General features: G+C 43.1%; 1 long non-coding RNA gene across 2 annotated transcripts in view; it reads right to left on the minus strand.

Moving 5' to 3' along the window:
- LOC148773292 (uncharacterized) overlaps nucleotides 1-22,744 on the minus strand; it is a 78,731-nt gene extending 55,987 nt beyond the window's left edge. For both annotated transcript variants that reach the window (XR_016036939.1, XR_016036940.1), the window contains exons 1-2: nucleotides 22,615-22,744; nucleotides 20,772-20,849 (exon numbers count right to left, since the gene is read on the minus strand). This is a non-coding gene — a long non-coding RNA (uncharacterized LOC148773292). The remainder of the gene's footprint in view (nucleotides 1-20,771; nucleotides 20,850-22,614) is intronic.
- Nucleotides 22,745-23,242: the final 498 nt, after the last annotated feature.

Raw genomic sequence — 23,242 nt, forward strand, 5'->3', positions numbered from 1 at the left:
AATATTATTAATAAAGAATAATTTTAGGGGATTCTCTGGCAGTCCAGTGGTTAGAACTCCAAACTCTCATTGCTGACGGCCCGGGGTTCAATTTCTGGTGAAAGAATTAAGATTCCATAAGCCTCGTGACCAAAAAAAAAAAAAAAAGAATAATGTTAGCAGTCCATGGGGTTGCAAAGAGTAGGACACGACTTAGTGACTGAACAACAACAATATGGGGGAGGGTGGATACTGGATAGATGGACAGTGATGGCAGGAAGCTTTTCACTACACACCTGCTAATCTTCATTTTTTAAGTACATGCATATCACCTATTCCAAATTTAAGTAATTCTTCAAATTGTGCCTCCAAAATAAAAGACATCAACCCATGAGGACAAGAATTGGAGAAGAAAATTCTGGAATGTATTTTGGTATGTGGGAGGTATATGGATGAGTGGTAATAGCAGAACAGAGAAATCAAAATCATATACTAACAGTTGGGAGGATAAAAATCAGCATGTATTAAAAGTGGAATCCCCAAATGACTCTGAAATCAATAGTATCAGGTACTCTGGAAGTAAGAGTGCATTCCAAAACATGAAAAGATTCTCAACATCGTTAATCAGAGAAATGCAAATCAAAATCACAATAAGATTTCACCTCACACCTGTCAGAATGGCTATTGCTGAAAAAGTCTATAAGTAACAAATGTTGGTTAGGATGTAGAGAAAAAGGAAATCTTGTATACTGTTGTTGGGAATATAAATTGGTGCGGCCACTAGGGAAAAAAGTATGGAGGCTTCTCAAAAAAACAAAAATAGGCTTCCCTGGTGGTCCAATGGTTAAGAATTCACCTTGCAATGCAGGGGACACTGGTTTGAGCCCTGGTCCAGGAAGATTCCACATGCTGTGGAGCAACTAAGCCCCTGTGCCACAACTATTGAGCCCGCACTCTAGAACTCATGAGCTGCAACTACTGAAGCCCAGATTCCTAATCTACATAACAAGAGAAACCACCACAATAAGAAGCCCTCGCACTGAGACTTAGAGAGCATCCCCTACTCGCCACAACTAGAGAAAGCTCCAGTGCAGCAACGAAGACCCAGCACAGCCAAAAAAAAAAAAGAACTATCACATGACCTAGCAACTCCACTCGAGTATTTAACTGAAAAAAAAAATGAAAACACACTAATTAGAAAAGATACATGCACCCCAATGTTCATAGCAGCATTTACAATAGCCAAGATATGGAAGCAATCTAAGTGTCCATCAAAGATGAATGGATAAAGATGTGATGCATATATATACTACTCGATCATAAGAAAGAATGAAATTCTGCCATTTGCAACAAGGATGGACTTGGAGGGTATTATACTAAGTGAAATAAAGTCAGACAGAGAAAGACAAATACTGTATGAGATCATTTATATGTGGAATCTAAAAAATAAAACAACTAGTGAATATAGCAAAAAAGAAACAGGTTCACAGATATAGAGAATAAACTAGTGGTTACCAGTGGGGAGAGAGGGGGCAACAAGAGAGGGGTAGGGGATTAAGAGGTACAAACTGCTATGTATAAAATAAATAAGCTACAAGGATACACTGTACAGCACAGAGAATATAGCCAATTTTTTATTATAACTACAAATGGAATAAAATCCTTAAAATTTTTGAATAACTATGTTGTACACCTGAAACTTATATAAATAATATTGCGCATCAAATATACTTTGATATAAAAAATAAGAACTTAGACCCAAACATCTCCAGTTCTACCACAGCAGTCTGGAAGGATATAAAAGATCTGAACAATTATTAATAACTGACATATACAGGACATTACAGCATAATAAACTTTTTGAAATGCATACAGAACATTTATCAAAATTAACCACATCCAGAGTTTTAGAGTAAGCTTAATAAATTTCAAAGTGCTGAAATATCTCAGAGCATATCCTCTCATAATAGTAGAAATATGTGGTATTGGGACTTCCCTGGTGGTCCAGTGGTTATGACTCTGTGTTCCCAATCCAGAGGGCCCAGGTTTGACCCCTGGTCAGGGAACTAGATCTCATATGCAGCAACTAAAGATCCCACCTGCCACAATTAAGAGTTCGCATGCTACGGAAGGTTAAGACAAGGCCAGAGGAAATAAGAAATGTATACAAAATAAACCTTGTGCATGTTAACAATTTTAAAAAAAGAGTTCACATGCCACAACTAAAAGACCCCACGTGCCACAATGAAGACATGGCCCAGCCAAATAAAGAAACAAATAGGGACTTCCCTGGTGACTCAGTGGTAAAGAATCTGCCCGCCACCACAGGAGACATGGGTTCGATTCCTGATCCAGGAAGATCCCATATGCCACAGATCAATTGAGCCTGTGCTCTAGAGCCTGGGAGCAGCAACTACTGAGCCCACATGCCCTAGAGACTGTGCTCAGCAAGAGAAGCCACCACAATGAGAAGCCTATGCACCACAAGTAGAGGGTAGCCCCTGCTCACTGCAACTAGAGAAAAGCCAGCACAGCAACAAAAACCCACCACGTCCAAAAATAAATTTAAAAAATTATTTTTTAAAATGAAATACATATAAAAAAAGAAATATATGATATCATAACTAACAATATGATGACAAACACCTAGAACTTCTGGGAAATTAAGTAGTACATCACTAAATAACAGATGGGTCAAAGTAGAAATAAATTTAGAAATTAGAAAACTGAATGACAGTGAGCATAGAGTATATCAAAACCAGGAGACACAGCGAAAGCTGTACTTTTATAAGCCTGGGTGTATATGTAGTGAAAAGAAAACTTGAAGTTAAATAACCTCAGATTCCATCTAAAGGAACTAGAAAATGAGGAATAAATAAAACCCAAGGCAGGACTTCCCTAGTGGCGCAATGAATAAGAATCGGCCTGCCAATGCAGGGGACATGGGTTTGATCCCTGGTCAGTAGCCCCTGCTTACCACAGCTAGAGAAAGCCTACACACAGCAATGAAGACCCACAGCAGCCAAAAATAAATAAAAATTTGTAAAAACATTAAAAAAATTAAATCTTAAAAAAATTATCTATTATTATTATTTTTGGCCATACCACAAGGCATGCAGGATCTCAGTTCCCTATCTAGGGATCAAACTCATGCCCCTGCACAGGAAGCATGTAATCTTAACTGTTGGACTGCCAGGGAAGTCCCGTGTAGTGATGTCCTTTTTATTCCTGATATCTATTATTAGTATATTCTCTCTTTATTATTGATTAGTTTTTCTAGGTGTTTATCAATTTTTAAATAAGTTTTCTAACAACCAACTCTTGATTATTAATGTATATTTTTTATATATTTGTTTCCTATGTGTTTGCTTTCTGTACTTCCTTTTCTTTCCTTTTTGCTATTGTTTTGGGTTTTTTACAAATTTTATTTATTTATTTATTCATATATTTTTATTTGTGGCCATGCTGGGTCTTCGTTGCTGCCCTCAAACTTTCTCTAGTTGTGGCGAGCGGGAGCTACTCTTCATTGCGATGCATGGGCTTCTTATCATGGTGACTTCTCTTGTGGAGCATAGGCTCTAGGTATGCGAGCTTCAGTAGTTCTGGCACATGGGCTCAGTGGTTGTGGTGCATGGGTTTAGTTGCTCCTTGGCATGTGAAATCTTACTGGACCAGGGATCAAACCCATGTTCCCTACACTGAAAGGCAGATTCTTAACCACTGGACCACCAGGGAAGTCCTAATATATATATATATTTATATGAGCCATTTTAAAGTCTTTATTGAATGCATTACAATATTGTTTCTGCTTTTTATGATTTGGTCTTTTGGCTGCAAGGCACATAGGATCTTAGCTCTCCAACCATGGATTGAACCCACACTCCCTGCATTGGAAGGCAAAGTCTTAACCACTGAACCACGAGGGAAGTCCCAAATAAATTTTTTTTTAAACAAGGATATCACTACAGGTCTTACAGACATTGCAAGTATTAAAACAGGGGAATTGACAACATCTGTTGGCTCATAGAAAAAGCAAAGGAATTCCAGAAAAACATCTACTTCTACTTCATTGACTATGTTAAAGCCTTTGACTGTGTGGTTATACAGATGACAACAAGCTGCTGAAAATTCTTAAAGAGATGGGAATACCAGACCACCTTATTTGCCTCCTGAGAAACCTGCATGCAGGTCAAGAAGCAACAATTAGAACTGGACATGGAACAACAGACTAGTTGTTGAACAACAGAAAGGTCCAAATTGGGAAAGGAGTATATCAAGGCTGTATATTGTCATCCTGCTTATTTAACTTATATGCAGAGTACATCATGTGAAATGCAGGGCTGGATATAGCACACGTGGGAATTAAGATTGCCAGGAGAAATATCAATAACCTCAGATATTCAGATGATACCACCCTAATGGCAAAAAGTGAAGAGGAACTAAAGAGCCTCTTGAGTAAGGTGAAAGAGGAGAGTGAAAAAGCTGGCTTAAAACTCAATATTCTGAAAACTAAGATCATGGCATCCAGTCTCATCACTTTATGGCAAATAGATGGGGGAAAAATGGAAACGGTGATAGACTTTATTTTCTTGGGCTCCAAAATCAATGGGGATGGTGACTGCAGTCATGAAATTAAAAGACATTTGCTCCTTGGAAAAAAAGCTATGACAAACCTAGATAGCATATTCAAAAGCAAAGACATCACTTTGCCAACAAAAGTCTGTATAGTCAAAGCTATAAGGTTTTGCCAGTAGTCATGTACGGATGTGAGATTTGGACCATAAAGAAAGTTGAGTGCCAAAGAATTGATGCTTTTGAACTGTGGTTCTGGAGAAGACTCTTGAGAGTCCCTTGGACTGCAAGGAGATCAAACCAGTCAATTCTAAAGGAGATCAACCCTGAATATTTACTGGCAGGACTGACACTGAAGCTGACAGTCCAATACTTTGGCCACTTGATGCGAAGAGCTGACTCACTGGGAAAGACCTTCATGCTGGGAAAGACTGAGGGTGGGAGAAGAAGGGAGTGACAGAAGATGAGATGGTTGGATGGCATCACCAACTCAATAGACATGAGTTTGAGCAAGCTCTGGGAGATTGTGAAGGACAGGGAAGCTTAGCATTCTACAGTCCGTGGGGTCCCAACAGTCAGACATGACTGAGGGACTGAACAACAATGCCCTCCTGCATTGGGTGGGAATGTAAACTGATATCATTATGGAAAACAGTATGGAGATTCCTTAAAAAACTAGGAATAAATCTACCATATGACCTAGCAATCCCACTACTGGGCACACACCCTGAGAAAACCACAATTCTAAAAGACACATGTACCCCAATGTTCATTGCAGCAATATTTACAATAGCCAGGACATGGAAGCAACCTAGATGCCCATCAACAGATGAATGGATAAAGAAATGTGGTACCTTTATACAGCAGAATATAACTCAGCCATAAAAAAGAATGAATTTAAATCCGTTCTAGTGAAGTAGATGAACTTAGAGCCCCTTATACAGAGTGAAGTCAGTCAGAAAGAGAAAAAAAAAAGTACTGTATATTAATGATATATGTGGAAAATGACACTGATATATAGGAAAATGGTACTAATGAACCTAGTAGAGAACGAACTAGTGGACACAGTGGGGTAAGGTGAGGGTGGGACAAATTGAGAAAGCAGCATTGACATATATACACTATCATGTGTAAAACAGTGAGTAGGAAGTTGCTATATAACACAGGGAGCCTGTCCTGGAACTCTGTGATGACTTAGAGGGGTGGGATTGGGGGAGGGGAGGGAGGATCAAGAGAGAGGGGATTTGTATATAATTATGACTGATTTGTGTTGTTGTATAGCAGAATCCAACACAACATTGTAAAGCAATTTTCCACCAATTAAAAAATTTAAAAAACAAAAAACAGAGCTATGAACAACTTTATGCAAATAAATTTCATAATTTAGATGAAAATAAGCAAATTCCTTGAGAAACAAAGCTCTCCAAATGAACACGAGAAGATACAGTCTAGTTTTGATCAGGGTAAGCTGAAATGAGATAAGAAATATCCCCTGATTCTCTATTTTCTGTAAATAAGCATGTAGAATTGATATTTCCTCTTTAGAGGTTAGATAGCATTCACTGGTGAAGTCATCTGGGCCTGGAGTTTTTTGTAGGGGAATGTCATTGAATGCAATTTCTTTAACAGTTATGGAACAATTAAGAATATCTATTTCTTCTAATGTCATTCTTAGTCATTTTATTTTCAGAGAACTTGCCCATTTTATGTAAGATATCAAATTTTTCAACTTGTTTATTATATTTACTTATTATCCTTCATATATCTGTAGGATATGTAGTGATGTCCTAATTTTTATTCCTGGTGTTAGTAATTTGAATTTTCACTTTTTTTCTCTTGATCAGTCCTGCTAGAAAATTTTCAACTCTACTGACCTTTGAAATGATTAGTAAAACTTCATGAAAAAAAATGCGCCTATATACTGTCATGTAAGACCTAGGGAGAACAATTTGGCAGTATTCATTGAAATTACAAATGCACATATACCCCTTGACCCAGTAATTAAATTTCTGGAAATGTGCAAAACAATGCATATATGATTATTCATTACAGCATTTTCATAATTAGAAACTGAAGACAACCCAAGAATAAATACATTATGGTACATACACACAAACGAATGCTCAAGAAGTATAAAAAAAAATGAGGAAGTTCTCTATGTATTGATTTGTAAAGATTTCCAGGATATATGGTTAATAAACCAAGATGCAAAATAGTGTATCTATTTAGTATGCTATATTTTGTGTAAGAAAGGGGGGGTGATATCTTGTCATAATTGCTTGTACATGCGTAAAGATATCGGAGAAGGCAATGGCAAGCCACTCCAGTACTGTTGCCTAGAAAATCCCATGGATGGAGGAGCCTGGTAGGCTGCAGTCCGTGGGGTCGCTAAGGGTCGGACACGACTGAGCAACTTCACTTTCACTTTTCACTTTCACACATTGGAGAAGGAAATGGCAACCCACTCCAGTGTTCTTGCCTGGAGAATCCCAGGGATGGGGGAGCCTGGTGGGCTTCCATCTATGGGGTCACACAGAGTCGGACACAACTGAAGTGACTTAGCAGCAGCAGCAGCAGCGTAAAGATATTCTGGACAGATACACAGTAAACTAACAAAGAGGTTACTGAAGAAAACCCAAGTTCTTTGGTCTGGAATACAAGTCCTTCTAGGAAATGCTTTGAAGCCAGATTGCCTGACACTTTGGTATAAGACTTTGGTCAAATTACTGTTTCTTCACCTCAACACAAGATAACAATACCTATCCTCATAAGGTTATGAGGATTAAATGGATTAATGGAGTGTCTGGCACATAGTTAACATTCAATAAATCTTAGCTCAGTTATCATCATAATTTACTTGACTCTAGCCTACCTTCTCATCCACATCCTCAACAACTTCCTTACAGCTGTGGCTTTCAAGCCCAGCTGCAAATTAGGATCACCTGGGAGACTCTTTTTTTTTTTTTTTAATACTGAGGCCTGGCCCCACTCCCAAGACTATATAAATCAGAGTCTCTAGGGAAGGGGGTTAGTGAAGCCCAGGCACTGATAATTTTAAACAACACCCCAGATGATTTTGATCACGCCCACCAGATTATTGATTCCCTCAATGCACCTGACACATGTCAAGCTCATTCCTGCCTCTGCACTTTTGCCCACATTATTTCCCCTCCCACTCCCACTCTGATTTGGGAAGCCTTCTCCACCCCACATCCATTTCTACTTATCTTCCAAGACCTAGTTTAGATGCCCTGTCCTCCATAAGGACTTTGCTGTTTTCCACACACTCCTCTCTTTGATGATTCCCTGCTGCCTACAGGGTAAAGCTCTTCTCCAACAGATATTTACTCCCTGTGCTTGTTCTTCTGCAGCCACACTTATGCCTGAGCCTCTGCACATGCTCTTCCAAACCCCCAGCCTCAACCATACCCTTAATCAACTACTACTCATCCTTCAAGACCCAGCTCATACAGCACTCCTATGAAGCCTACTCTGAGCCCCTCTGCTAAGTCCCCCTGAGGCAGAGTTAGGTATTCTCCTCCCTCTATTCCCTCGTACTTTGGACTTATTTCTAACACTTAGCACGTGGTGTTGTCATATATTTGTCTGGGTTGCCAGTTAGTCTGAGCTTCTGGAGGGCAAGGATTGTGATTTTTCCATCTCTCTAACTTCCCTATAGCACAGAACCTGCACAGAGGAAGTACTTTGAGAATATTTGACAAATTCTATTGCTCTGTTGGGGTTTACTGGTATTCCTTCTGAAAATTGCTAGTCTCCCCTTCAAGTTAAAGCCCTGATAACTGAACAAAATAGTTTAAGGTTAGTATGAACAGCACTGAGGAAACTGGATTATCACCTTTCATTTTAGCCCATTTTTGTCCATAGCCCTTAGACCTAGGGCTAAGATCTCAATACCTTATTTACAAGCCAGGCTTTGAGGTCTAAGATCTTATTAAGGTTAACAAGCCAGCCTTTGAGTACCGCCCCCTCAACCAATTCACTGCCTGACAAACAGCTCTGCTTAGTCAATGGTCCTCACCTAGGCTATACATTCAAAAATCAGCTGGGGAGCTTTTCAACATCCTTCTGCTCAGGAGGCCTGGCAGGTCGGTTACTTTAGAATCTGTGGGGGTGGGCCTCAGGCATCAATGCTTCTTGAAGTTACCCAGGTGATCCCAAAGGGCCATCAAGCTTGACAGTCACTGGTAGATTTAAAGACATACAGATCCCGCCCCTGGCTCTGCTCTTACTTTTACCCTTTCTTCATACCCTGTCTCCATGCTCCTCTTCTCTCACTCCCACTGGCTTGTTCTCCAGTCGTTCACATTTATTGCCTTGATATGACCTGAATGGAAACTGAGTAGTGGAAACAGCACTGAGCTGGGAAAGCCTGCATTGAGCCTGGGTCTCTGCCCCTTTGTGGTCTTAGCCCTTCATTCTGGATGTTTGTTTCCTCTTGAGTTGAATGGGGGATCATGCCACTTGTTCTGCCTTCTTAAGAGGCTTGTGTGAGGAGCACAGGAAATAACAGACCCTAAAGTTCTTTGGGTGCTGGAGGGCACTGTGGAGATATAGGGAGTATCTAGAGCTGCACAACCAGCATAAGGGCCACACAGTGTTAATACCACTCATGTAATATAAGACCATATCAGAATTCCCTGGCAATCCAGTGGTTAGGACTCTGTGCTTTCACTGCAGAGGGGCATGGGTTCAATCCCTGGTCGGGGAACTAAGATCCCACATGCCACAAGGTAACTAAGCCCACACACCACAACTAGAGAAAGCCCTCCTACCACAACAAAGAGCCGGAGCACCACAATGAAGACCCAGTGCAACCAAATACACACCCACAACTGGGGGAGATTCCTGGTGGTTCAGGGTTTAGGATTCGTGCTTTCACTGCCATGGTCTGGATTCAATTCCTGGTCAAGAAACTGAGATCACACAAGCTGCACAGTGTGGCCAAAATAAAAAATAATAAAATAAATCACAAACCAAATTTGAAAGTCATTTTGTCAGCACTATGACAAAATGTGAAGGTTTGATAAAACTAGCATGTTTTATATTATTCTCTACTTTTCTGTACAGTTGAAAAGAAGATGATAAAATAACTATATAAGAGAAAGACATAAACTTTTTTTGGCTGCACTAAGCCCTCCTTGCAGTGCATGGGCTCTTTGTTGCTGTACATGGGCTTTCTCTAGTTACAGCGAGCGGGGGCTATTCTCTAGTTGCGGGCTTTTCATTGCAATGGCTTCTCTTGCTGCAGAGTACAGGCTCTAGGTGCACAGGCTTCAGTAGCAGCAGCTCTTAGGCTGTAAAGTGCAGGCTCAGTACTTGTGGCACATGGGCTTAGTTGTCCCATGCCACGTGCGATCTCGGTTCTCAAACCAGGGATAGAATCTGTGTTCACTGCATTGCAAGAGGGATTCTTAACCACTGGACCACCAGGGAAGTTCCAAGATACAAACACTTTTAAAGCAAAATAAATCAAAGAGATTTTTATCATCATCTTGTCCTAGCTTAATTTTATTGTCCACCCTGGTATAGTGTCAGGAAATGATATATCTTGGAATTGACAGCTGCTTCAAATCCTTTTTGTAAGATAGAGATGTATAAGTCAATAACAATAAACTTTTTAAAACTTGTCTGTTTCCTCTACCTGATTTTGGACATGTTGTTGAGGACATTTTTGCATGCACTCTACTGAGTAATGAATGCTCAGTATGTTCCCTTGAAGAAAACAAAAGGAATGGGAGAGACCCAGGATAAGCCTGAAGAGGGAGAGGGAATATGGGTTCCTTCACTTGGATGAAGTCACCCTCAGGTGTCAGTGGCTACCCAACTATCATCCTCTCCCTTGTTCAGTTGCCGCTGCAGTTTCTTGTAGAGGGTTTGAACAATTCCACTGTGCAGTCACTAGGGGCTCTGTAATAAGGTAACAAAGTTCATGGTGCTCTTTTTTTAAAAATTATGTATTATTTATTTGGCTGTGCCAGGTCTTAGTCGCAGCACATAGATCTTTGATCCTCATTATTTTTTTTACAGCAGGATCTATAGTTGATCTATGTGATCTATGTGAGCTCTTAGTTGTGGCATGTGGGATCTAGTTCCCTGACCAGGGATGGAATCCAGGCCCCTTGCAATGGGAGTGCCACTGAACCACCAAGGAAGTCCCTGTAATGCTTTTTAAGACAGTTGCTCGGCTTTTTCAACAACCTCAGAACTGATCTGCTACTCGGAAAACACGGGCCCGGCAAACAAGTTACAGTTCTCCCGTGTAACACTTTCATTCGATTCAGACACGGGCGCCCTCCTGGGCAGAGGCAGCTCCTTTGGGTTCAGTGTGGCTAGCCTGTGGATTTTAGAAAAGGCCCCTGGAACTTCCCTGGTGGTCCCTGGTGGTTAAGACTCCATGCTTCCAGTGCAGGGGGCTAGGGTTCAATCCCTGGTGGGGGAACTAAGATCCCACATTCTGCAAGGCAAAAAAGCAAAGAAAAAGCCCCGCTCTCTCCTGGCTGGCACAGCCTTGCACCAAGATCCACAGCACAGCTAGGTGAACATAGAAACGGTTGACTTTAGAATCCCTCATCCTGAGAGGACCGTCTCTTCAGCAAGTGGTGTTGGGAAGTTGGGTAGCTACATGTAAATCAATGAAGCTAGAATACACCCTCAACATTATACACAAAAATAAACTCAAAATGGCTTAAAGACTTAAATATAAGACAAAACACCACAAACCTCCTAGAAGAGAATATAGGCAAAACAGTCTCTGACATAAATTATACAAAGGTTTCCTTAGGTCTTTACGGCATTGGACCTTGCTTCTATCACCAGTCACATCCACAACTGGGTGTTGTTTTTGCTTTAGCTCCATCCCTCATTCTTTCTGGATTTATTTCTCCACTGATCTCCAGTAGCATATTGGGCACCTACCGACCTGGGGAGTTCCTCTTTCAGTACCCGATCATTTTGCCTTTTCATACTGTTCATGGGGTTCTCAAGGCAAGAATACTGAAGTGGTTTGCCATTTCCTTCTTCAGTGGACCACATTCAGTCAGACCTCTCCACCATGACCCGCCCGTCTTGGGTGGCCCCACACAGCATGGCTTAGTTTCATTGAGTTAGACAAGGCTATCAGATTGACTAGTTTTCTGTGATTATGATTTTAGTGTGCTTGCCCTCCCTCTGATGCCCTCTCGCAACACCTACCGTCTTACTTGGGTTTCTCTTACCTTGGTCGTGGGGTATCTCTTCACGGCTGCTCCAGCAAAGCGCAGCCGCTGCTCCTTACCTTGGACGAGGGGTATCTCCTCATGGCCGCCCCTCCTGACCTTGAACATGGAGTAGCTCCTCTCGGCCCTCCTGAGCCCACGCAGCTGTTGCTTCTTGGACCTGGGGTTTCTCCTCTCGGCCACCACCCCGACCTGGGGTGAGGGGTTGCTCCTCTCGGCCACCACCCCTGACCTCGGACACAGGGTAGCTCCAGATGGCCACCGCCCCTGACCTCGGACCCAGGGTAGCTCCTCTTGGGAAGAAGAGCGATGGAGCCAAAGCAAAAACAATACCCAGTTGTGGATGCGACTGGTGATAGAAGCAAGGTCCAGTGCTGTAAAGAGCAATATTGCATAGGAACCTGGAATGTTAGGTCCATGAATCAAGGCAAATTAGAAGTGGTCAAACAGGAGATGGCAAGAGTGAACATAGACATTCTAGGAATCAGTGAACTAAAATGGACTGGAATGGGTGAATTTAACTCAGATGAACATTATATCCACTACTGTGGGCAGGAATCACTTAGAAGAAATGGAGTAGCCATCATGGTCAACAAAAGAGTCCGAAATGCAGTACTTGGATGCAATCTCAAAACGACAGATGATCTCTGTTCGTTTCCAAGGCAAACCATTCAATATTACAGTAATCCAGGCCTATGCCCCAACCAGTAACTCTGAAGAAGCTGAAGTTGAACGGTTCTATGAAGACCTACAAGACCTTTTAGAACTAACACCCAAAAAAGATGTCCTTTACATTATGGGGGACTGAAATGCAAAAGTAGGAAGTCAAGAAACACCTGGAGTAACAGGCAAATTTGGCCTTGGAGCACGGAATGAAGCAGGGCAAAGGCTAATAGAGTTCTGCCAAGAGAACGCACTTGTCATAGCAAACACCCTCTTCCAACAACACAAGAGAAGACTCTACACATGGACATCACTAGATGGTCAACACCGAAATCAGATTGATTATATTCTTTGCAGCCAAAGATGGAGAAGCTCTATACAGTTAGCAAAAACAAGACTGGGAACAGACAGTGGCTCAGATCATGAACTCCTTATTGCCAAATTCAGACTTAAATTGAAGAAAGTAGGGAAAACCACTAGACCATTCAGATATGACCTAAATCAAATCCCTTATGATTCTACAGTGGAAGTGAGGAATAGATTTAAGGGACTAGATCTGATAGATAGAGTGCCTGATGAACTCTGGACGGAGGTTCATGACATTGTACAGGAGACAGGGACCAAGACCATCCCCATGGAAAAGAAATGCAAAAAAGCAAAATGGCTGTCTGGGGAGGCCTTACAAATAGCTGTGAAAAGAAGAGAGGCGAAAAGCAAAGGAGAAAATGAAAGATATAAGCATCTGAATGCAGAGTTCCAAAGAATAGCAAGGAGAGATAAGAAAGCCTTCCTCAGTGATCAATGCAAAGAAATAGAGGAAAACAACAGAATAGGAAAGACTAGAGATCTCTTCAAGAAAATTAGAGATTCCAAGGGAACATGTCATGCAAAGATGGGCTCAATAAAGGACAGAAATGGTATGGACCTAACAGAAGCAGAAGATATTAAGATGAGGTGGCAAGAATACACAGAAGAACTGGAAAAAAAAAGATCTTCACAACGAAGATAATCACGATGGTGTGATCACTCACCTAGGACCAGACATCGTGGAATGTGAAGTCAAGTGGGCCTTATGAAGCATCACTACAAACAAAGCTAGTGGAGGTGATGGAATTGCAACTGAACTATTTCAAATCCTGAAAGATGATGCTATGAAAGTGCTGCACTCAATATGCCAGCAAACTTGGAAAACTCAGCAGTGGCCACAGGACTGCAAAAGATCAGTTTTCATTCCAATCCCAAAGAAAGGCAATGCCAAAGAATGCTCAAACTACCTCACAATTGCACTCGTCTCACACGCTAGTAAAGTCATGCTCAAAATTCTCCAAGCCAGACTTCAGCAATACGTGAACTGTGAACTTCCAGATGTTCAACCTGATTTTAGAAAAGAGATCAAATTGCCAACATCCGCTGGATCATGGAGAAAGCAAGAGAGTTCCAGAAAAACATCTATTTCTGTTTCATTGACTATGCCAAAGCCTTTGACTGTGTGGATCACAATAAACTGTGGAAAATTCTGAAAGAGATGGGAATACCAGATCACCTGACCAGCCTCTTGAGAAATCTCTATGCAGGTCAGGAAGCAACAGTTAGAACTGGACACGGAACAGACTGGTTCCAAGCTGTATATTGTCACTTTGCTTATTTAACTTATATGCATAGTACATCATGAGGAACGCTGGGCTGGAAGAAGCACAAGCTGGAATCAAGATTACCGGGAGAAATATCAATAACCTCAGACATGCAGATGACACCATCTTTATGGCAGAAAGCGAAGAGGAACTAAAAAGCCTCTTGATGAAAGTGAAAGAGGAGAGTGAAAAAGTTGGCTTAAAGCTCAACATTCAGAAAACAACGATCATGGCATCAGGTCCCATCACTTCATGGGAAATAGATGGGGAAACAGTGGAAACAGTGTCAGACTTTATTTTGGGGGGCTCCAAGATCACTGCAGATGGTGATTGCAGCCATGAAAATAAAAGACGCTTACTCCTTCAAAGGAAATTTATGACCACCCTAGATAACATATTAAAAAGCAGACTCATTATTTTGCCAACAAAGGTCCGTCTAGTCAAGGCTATGGTTTTTCCAGTGGTCATGTATGGATGTGGAAGGTGGACTGTGAAGAAAGCTGAGTGCCGAAGAATTGATGCTTTTGAACTGTGGTGTTGGAGAAGACTCTTGAGAGTCCCTTGGACTGCAAGGAGATCCAACCAGTCCATTCTAAAGGAGATCAGTCTTGGGTCTTCACTGGAAGGACTGATGCTGAAGCTGAAACTCAAATACTTTGGCCACCTCATGCGGAGAGTTGACTCATTGGAAAAGACTCTGATGCTGGGAGGGATTGGGGGCAAGAGGAGAAGCGGACGACAGAGGATGAGATGCCTGGATGGCATCACCAACTCGATGGACATGAGGTTGGCTGAACTCCGGGAGTTGGTGATGGACAGGGAGGCCTGGTGTGCTGCAATTCATGGGGTCGCAAAGAATAGGACACGACTGAGCGACTGAACTGAACTGAGCTTCCTTAGGTCAGTCTCCCAAGGCAATTGAAATAAAAGCAAAAACAAACAAATGAGACCTAATCAAACTTATAAGCTTTTGCACAGCAAAGAAAGTCATAAACAAAACAAAAAGACAGTCTATAAACTTGGAGAAAATATTTGCAAATGATGCGACTGACAAGGGCTTAATTTCCAAAATACACAAACAGCCCCTACAATTCAATAACACACACAAAAAACAAATAACCCAGTCAAAAAATGGGCAGAAGACCTAAATAGACTTTTCTCCGAAGAAGACACACATATGGCCAATTCAGTTCAGTTAAGCCACTCAGTCGTGTCCGACTCTTTGCGACCCCATGGACTGCAGCACACCAGACTTCACTGTCTATCACCAACTCCTGGGGCCTGCTCACTCATGTCCATTGAACCAACCATCTCATCCTCTATCATCCCCTTCTCCTCCTGCCTGCCTTCAATTTTTCCCAGCATCAGGGTCTTTTTCAATGAGTCAGTTCTTCACATCAGGTGGCCAAAGTATTGGAGCTTCAGCTTCAGCATCAGTCCCTCCAATGAATATTCAGAACTGATTTCCTTTAGGATTGACTGGTTTGATCTCCTTGCTGTCCAAGAGGCTCTCAAGAGTCTTCTCCAACACTCAGTTCAAAAGCACCAATTCTTCGGTTGCTCAGCTTTCATTACAGTCCAACTCTCACATGCATACATGAATACTGGAAAAACCATAGCTTTTACTATACGGACCTTTGTCAGTAATGTCTCTGCTTTTTAGTCACATGAAAAGAAGTTCAATATCACTAATTACTAAAGAAATGCAAATCAAAACTACAATGAGGTACCATCTCATACCAGCTAGAATGGCCATTATTAGAAAGTCTACAAATAACAAATGCTGGAGAGGGGTGTAGTGAGAAGGCTGCCCTCTTACACTGTTGGTAGGAATGTAAATTGGTGCAGCCACTATGGAATACAGTATACACACACACACACACACACACACACACACACACACACACTGGAATATTACTCAGCCATAAAAAATAATGAAATCATGCCATTTGCAGCAACATGGATGGACCTAGAGATTATCATACAAAGCAAAGTAAGTCAGAAAGAGAAAGACAAATACTATATGATATCATTTATATGTGGAATTTTAAATATGATATAAATCAATCAATATATTTATGAAACAGACTCATAATACAGAGAGCAGATTTGTGGTTGCCAAGGAGAAGTGGGTAGGGGAGGGAAGGAATGGGAGTTTGGAATTGTCAGATGCAAACTATTATACATAGGATGGATAAAAACAAGGTCCTACTATATAGGATGATATTTAATATCCTATGATAAACCATAATGGAAAAGAGTATGAAAAGAATATATATATATATATATATATATATAAAACTGAGTCACTTTGCTGTATCCGTTCCGTTCCGTTCAGTCGCTCTGTCGTGTCCGACTCTTTGCGACCTCATGGACTGTAGCCTACCAGGCTTCTCTGTCCATGGGATTCTCCAGGCAAGAATACTGGAGTGGGTTACCATCTCCTTCTCCAGGGGATCTTCCCGACCCAGGGATCGAACCCGGGTCTCCCGCATTGGAGGCAGACGCTTTAACCTCTGAGCCACCAGGGAAGCCCCCACTTTGCTGTATAGTAGGAACTAAATACAATATTGTAAATCAACTACACTTCAATAAAATTTTAAAATAAATAAAATGAGACAGTTAAAAAAAAATGATCCTCCATCCTCACCCCCTCAGCACAAGATGTCCTCTGTACAGGGAAAACTTGCATGACTTTATAGGGCAGTACTGCTGACACATAAAATAAGTACTTGTGATTTGGCTCCTGACTATCCCCAAGATCTCAGACTTCAATTGTCCCACCCTCCCCTGCTTTCATGCACTGCTTTCACTGCATGTTATCTGCATTCCCAAAACACTGGCCTTTACTCTGGCCCTGGCTGAGAGGAGCCTGGTCCTGCCTCAGGGCTTTTCACTTGCTCTCCCCACCTTGCCCCTCCCACTGCTTTCTTTACTTCCCATACCTTTGCAGATCAGGGTTTTCAGTTCACCAATACAGCCAATCCTTTCTCCAAGTCTCCCAGGCCTTCAGTACCCTCACTACCCCGTGCAAGTCTTATTTACAAGTTTGTTGTTGATTCCACCTCCCTAGAGAACTGTGAAATCTCTCCACAGGGAACACTCCATTCAAACATCACCACCCCTCCCACCCAAACCCTGTACTAAGGGACTTGCCCAAATTTTAGCCTGACTTCTAACAGCCTAAGGCTGGGTGCCTAGATGACATAGCCTCCTTTTGAGTTCCTGTCTGAAAAAGTTCAGGGTTGTCAAAACAAGCTACCATTTGTTCTAGCCAACACCTGATGACAGGCTGCTGATCTCTCTTTCTTACAGCATTTACTAAAAAGGGCTTACAATTGTGAATTACTCTGTCTCTTTGAGGTGTACTCTTTGGGACGCTATGGACTGTAGCCTGCCAAGTTCTTCTGTCCATGGGATTCTCCAGACAAGAATACTGGAGTGGGTTGCCATGCCCGCCTCCAGGGGAATCTTCCTGACCCAGGGATCAAACCTGAGTCTCTTATGTCTCCTGCATTGGCAGGCAGGTTCTTTACCACTGAAGACCATATATATACATATATATATATATCTCCTAGGACTCAGAAACATCTTTCTCAAGGTCCTAAGAGCTGAAATATAATCAAGGATAGGGTCGCCGTTTCCTTCCCAGTAACTATGAGAGGATAGAATAATCCTAACTTCAATAATTGCCAGCTAACAGACACAGCTGGCCTAATTGGTAGCCAATAGGGTAGGGGGAGCCCCCAGAAGAAAAGAACCAGATACAGCTTTTTGACATAAGAGAAGCCATTTTATCACACCCGTCAGAATGACCACCATTAAGGAGATCCAACCAGTCCATTCTAAAGGAGATCAATCCTGGATGTTCATTGGAGGGACTGATGCTAAAGCTGAAGCTGCAATACTTTGGCCACCTCATGCGACGAGTTGACTCACTGGAAAAGACTCTGATGCTGGGAAAGGTTGGGGGCGGGAGGAGAAGGGGACGACCGAGAATGAGATGGCTGGATGGCATCACCGACTCTGTGGACATGAGTTTGAGTGTACTCCGGGAGTTGGTGATGGACAGGGAGGCCTGGCGTGCTGTAATTCATGGGGTCGCGGAGAGTCGGACACGACTGAGCGACTGAACTGAACTGAACTGAAAAAGTCTACAAATAATAAATGCTGGAAAGGGTGTGGAGAAAAAGGAACTCTCCTACACTGTTGGTGGGAATGTAAATTTGTGCAGCCACTATGGAAAATAGTATGGAGTTTTCTTAAAAAACTAAAAAAGTCTCTCACCTTCTCAAATGGCCTACTCTGTCAATAGAGTATGTATCCCCCTGAATAAATCTGCTTTTGGTCAAAAAACTAAAAAGAGTTGTCATATGATCCAGTAATTCCACTCCCAGACATATATTCAGAGAAATAGCAGCACTATTTACAATAGCCAAGACATGGAAGCAACCTAAATGTCCATCGACAGATGAATGGACAAAAATGTAGTAAATGTATACAATGTAATATTCAGTTCAGTTCAGTTCAGATTACTCAGTCATAAAAAAGAATGAAATAATGCCACGTGCAGCAACATGGATGGACCTAGAGATTATCATATTAAGTGAAGTATATCAAGAAAGAGAAAGAAGGGAATTCTCTGCTGGACCAGTGGTTAGGACTCAGCACTTTCACCGCTGGAGCCTGGTTCCTTGGTCTGGGAACGGAGATCCCCAAAGCCTCAAGGCATGCCAAAAAAAAAAGAGAGAGAAAGAGAAAGACAAATACCATATGATATCACTTATATGTGGAATCTAAAATATGACACAAATGAGCTTATCTACGAAGCAGAAACAGACTCACAGACTTAGAAAACAGACTTATGGTTGCCAAGCCGGGGGAGAGGTAGGGGAAAGAGGACTAGGAGTTTGAAATTAGCGAAAGCAACCTATTATACATAGGATGGATAAGCAACAAGGTCCTACTGTATGGCACAGAGAGCTATAGTCAATATTCTGTAGTAAACCATAATAGAAAACAATATGCCATATATATATATAACTAAATAACTTTGCTGTACACCAGAAACTAACACAACATTGTAAATCAACTATACTTCAATTTTAAAAAGAGAGAGGGAAGCCATTTTAGGCCTAAGCCATTTCATGATCTAAACCTGGCCACAGTGATTGCCCTTGAAACATGCCCTTGAACAAGTCTTAAGGAAACAAAAGAAAAAACAACTGTTGTCAGGCAAGAGAAGTAATAATTGCCAAGATAATGAATCAGCTGTAAAGACTCTCAGTTCTGTTTCAAAGGTAAGGATTAGCCTGAAGCACTTTCTTGAGCTGTTTTGCAGAATTCAAACCTACCTCCAGCACTCAACCACCAGATCAACTGGAACCTAAGGGATGATGATGTTGACATTTGCTGACCGTCATGGCTTCAACTATAGCTTGGACTCTGACAACCTTTGCTCCAGTTCTATGCTGAATTTTCCACTGCTGAAGCTCCCCCGACCCCAACCCTGCCATGGATATATATATACACCACGCAATCTCCTAATAGAATATTTATGTACCCTCAGCTTAAAACTTCCCCAATTTTGCTGTTCAGGGAGACACTGCTTTGGGAAAAATCCCCACTGTTCTCCTTACTTGCTTCAAGTAATAATAAATCCTCTTTCTCCTGCTCTTTGCCTTGGTTATATCTTTTGGCTCGACACCCACCAGGAAGCAAACCCAGTTTTTGAGTAACATAATCGCTCTTACACTGACCAGCTGTCTTTTTAAAATTGTTCACTTCCCTCACTCTACTTGAGCCCTTGCTTGTTCCTCCTCTCCCTCTCTCATTCTCCCTTTAAAACACCCTGCACAAATCTGAATGGAGCCCAGCTTTTTCCCCTACTGTCAGTACTTACTGAACAAAATCTGTTTTCCTGGCTTTAGAATCTCAGTTCAGTTCAGTCGCTCAGTCATGTCTGACTCTTTGCGACCCCATGGACTGCAGCACGCCAAGCTTCCCTGTCCATCACCAACTTTCAGAGCTTGCTCAAAACTCATGTCCATCGAGTCGGTGATGCCATCCAACCATCTCATCCTCTGTCTAGCTCTGTTGTCTAGCTTTAAATTCTAGCTTTGTTGATATTTTACACTCTCTACCTTCACCCTCCCTCAGAGGGAAGGGACCATGTTTGTTTTGCTCACTGCTGAATCCTAAGTGACTCCAAGAATGACTGGCACAACAAACATTTGCTGAATGAACAAATAAATGTTTGTTAAAATGCATATAGTAGGGGACTTCCCTGGTGGTCCTGTGGTTAAGCATCTGCCTGCCAATGCAGGGCACACAGGTTCAATCCCTGTTCTGAGAAGATTCCACATGCCATGGGGCAAATAATTCCATGCACCACAACTACTGAGCCTGTGTATTCTAGAGCCCACAAGCCACAACAAGAGGAGCCATGCATGAGAATCAATGAGAAGTCCACACATGGCACCCGCTCGATACAACTAGAGAAAGCGCATAGCAACAAAGACCCAGCACGGCCATAAATAGACAAAATAAAAATGTATTTTAAAAATTCATGTAGTAAAACGATCCTGTTGACCCCTTAGGCCTACAAGGCCTGTGCATGCCCAGCTTCAAGACGGAAGAGCCCAGAGCCCAGGACAGAGACATCAGTGGTTTAATGGATGGGGGATCTTACATGTCTGAAGCAAGGTCCTGGAGCGACACCTCACCGTGTGTTGTGGATGGCGAGCAGGACATGGCTGCAGTCTTCGCTCTGGGGAAGGGGAGACTGCCAGTTATAGGGGGAATTGACGTCAGGTTGGCTCATTGGTTACCAGAAACTAGCAGAGGAGCACGCCCCTCACTGCCCCACTGATAAGAACATTCGTCAGTAGCTAGGGCCTGGGGCAAGTATGTGGGAAAGTCAGTCATGTGAGTAGGGTATAGGTGAAGCAGGCACTGGTCCAGCAGGGGATGTACAGAGAGCAAGAGAACAGCCATCTTGAGTGGTCCTTGACCATTCAGACACCAAGATTGGGAGATAAGAGGCCTAGATTTTAGTCTCGTCATTTGTCTTGGTTAACTTGTTACGTGAGTCAAGTTGCTTCATCAGCTTGGTTCAACTGCTATCTGTGTAATCTGGGGTAGCATATGGAACATCTCTTTGTCTCCGTATCCAAGCAATTCCTCCTGCACAGGATTATTGGGAAGACTGAAATGGTGTATGAGAAACACAGCAGTGTCAGAGTAGGTGCTCAGGAAATAAGTTCCAAGTTTGACCTTTTAGTGGGTCTCCCTTATCTGGTCTCTTACCCAGAGCCTGTAGGTTGTGCTCTTAGAGGAGTGCAGCCTCTGGAGCCAGACTGACTTGAATGTGAAGTCCTGCTTTACTCCTTACTAGAGAAGCACTCACATGCTTATCTGTAAACTGAGGGGGATTGTTAATCCCTACCTCATAGGGTTGTCCTGAGGCCTAACAAAGTTGCTGCTGCTGCTAAGTCACTCAGTCGTATCCGACTCTGTGTGACCCCATAGACGGAAGCCCACCAGGCTCCCCTATCCCTGGGATTCTCCAGGCAAGAACACTGGAGTGGGCTGCCATTTCCTTCTCCAATGTGTGAAAGTGAAAAGTGAAAGTTAAGTCCCTCAGTCGTGTCCGACCCTTAGCGACCCCACAGACTGCAGCCTACCAGGCTCCTCCATCCATGGGATTTTCCAGGCAAGAGTACAGGAGTGGCTTGCCATTGCCTTCTCCGAGGCCTAACAAAGTAAATATACTCAAAACAGCACCTCATATATACATGTTACATAGGGCCGTCTTCATTCAGAAGCAGCATCAAGCTTCAAGAGCCCCAGTGCCTCTGTGACTTCACACCTGTAGCTAGAGCAGTCAAAGGCTCCCTTCGCTGTCCTTACAGGGGCCTGGGGGTCAGAAGTCAGTTATTAACCCAGTCTCAGATTGGACCAATTAGCACCTAATTCCGTCTTCACTGGGCCAGTTAGTACCTCATTCAGTCTTCACTACCTGTTCTGTAGTCTAAAGTCACTCTTCTGCGCCCCGCGTCTGCTCCCCTCTCCCCTCAGCTTATCTGAGGAAGCAGCGGTTTTCCCAGGCCAGAGACGGCTCCAGAGCAATTTTTTCAATTGCTGTGGTCCCACCCTGCTCCACGGACCCCCTTTTCCACTCAGAGTCCCCTGGAGTGTGGGTGAGCCCTTCTCAACTGACTGAAAGACTGAGAGTGGGGTCTGGCGCGGTTACTGTGCAAATTTAGCTTTTCTTCAGGGGGATGATATGGGGTCCAATGGACCTAAGATTGAGTCCTCTCTAGGCCTTGAAGATGTGAGGACGGGATCGAGAGGGGTTTCCTCTGGGTCTAACACACCCACCCCCTTCCGTTCTCTGGTTTTCTGCCTCCCGCGAGCACCACAAACTGCAAAGCGGAAGAAAGGAGGACCCACAAGCGCTTGTCCACCCTCGAGGACTCTGCGCCTGCCTAAACTGCCCCGGGCGGCCGCACCCCTCCTCTTCTCTCTGTGACCTGTTGCTGTCGCACGCCGCTTTGTCCACATCCCCCAAAAGTCATTTCCTATGGGTCGGGCCGCAGTCCTCCCTTCAATCGCACTGGCCAACTGCACAACTGACTCTCCCACACCACTGGCAGAAGGGGCGAGCAGGATGCGCATGCGCGGACCCCACCTCAACAGAGCACAACGCGACCCCCTCCGGAGGGCCTGGTAGGGGCGGAAGGAGCATGCGCAGATGCCGCGAACCGGTCCGGAAGGGAAGATGGGCTTAGTAGGTGGGTATTGGCAAAGCCAGACCTGTTCATCTCCGCGCCCCTGCTGCCCTCCTTCTCCCTGAGTCTTATCTTCCCACACTCGGTCAGGACTATAGGACAGCCGCGTATCCGAATCTTAGTGTGAATCCTTCCGTTTAGCTAGCTGCTGCTGCTGCTGCTAAGTCACTTCAGTCGTGTCCGACTCTGTGTGACCCCATAGACGGAAGCCCACCAGGCTCCCCCGTCCCTGGGATTCTCCAGGCAAGAACACTGGAGTGGGTTGCCATTTCCTTCTCCAATGTGTGAAAGTGAAAAGTGAAAGTGAAGTTGCTCAGTCGTGACCGACCCTTAGCAACCCCACGGACTGCAGCCCACCAGGCTCCTCCAT

This window comes from Moschus berezovskii, chromosome X, assembly GCF_049115385.1.
Source record: "Moschus berezovskii isolate FMDL1 chromosome X, NW_MosBer_1.0, whole genome shotgun sequence".
Lineage (NCBI taxonomy): Eukaryota > Metazoa > Chordata > Mammalia > Artiodactyla > Moschidae > Moschus > Moschus berezovskii.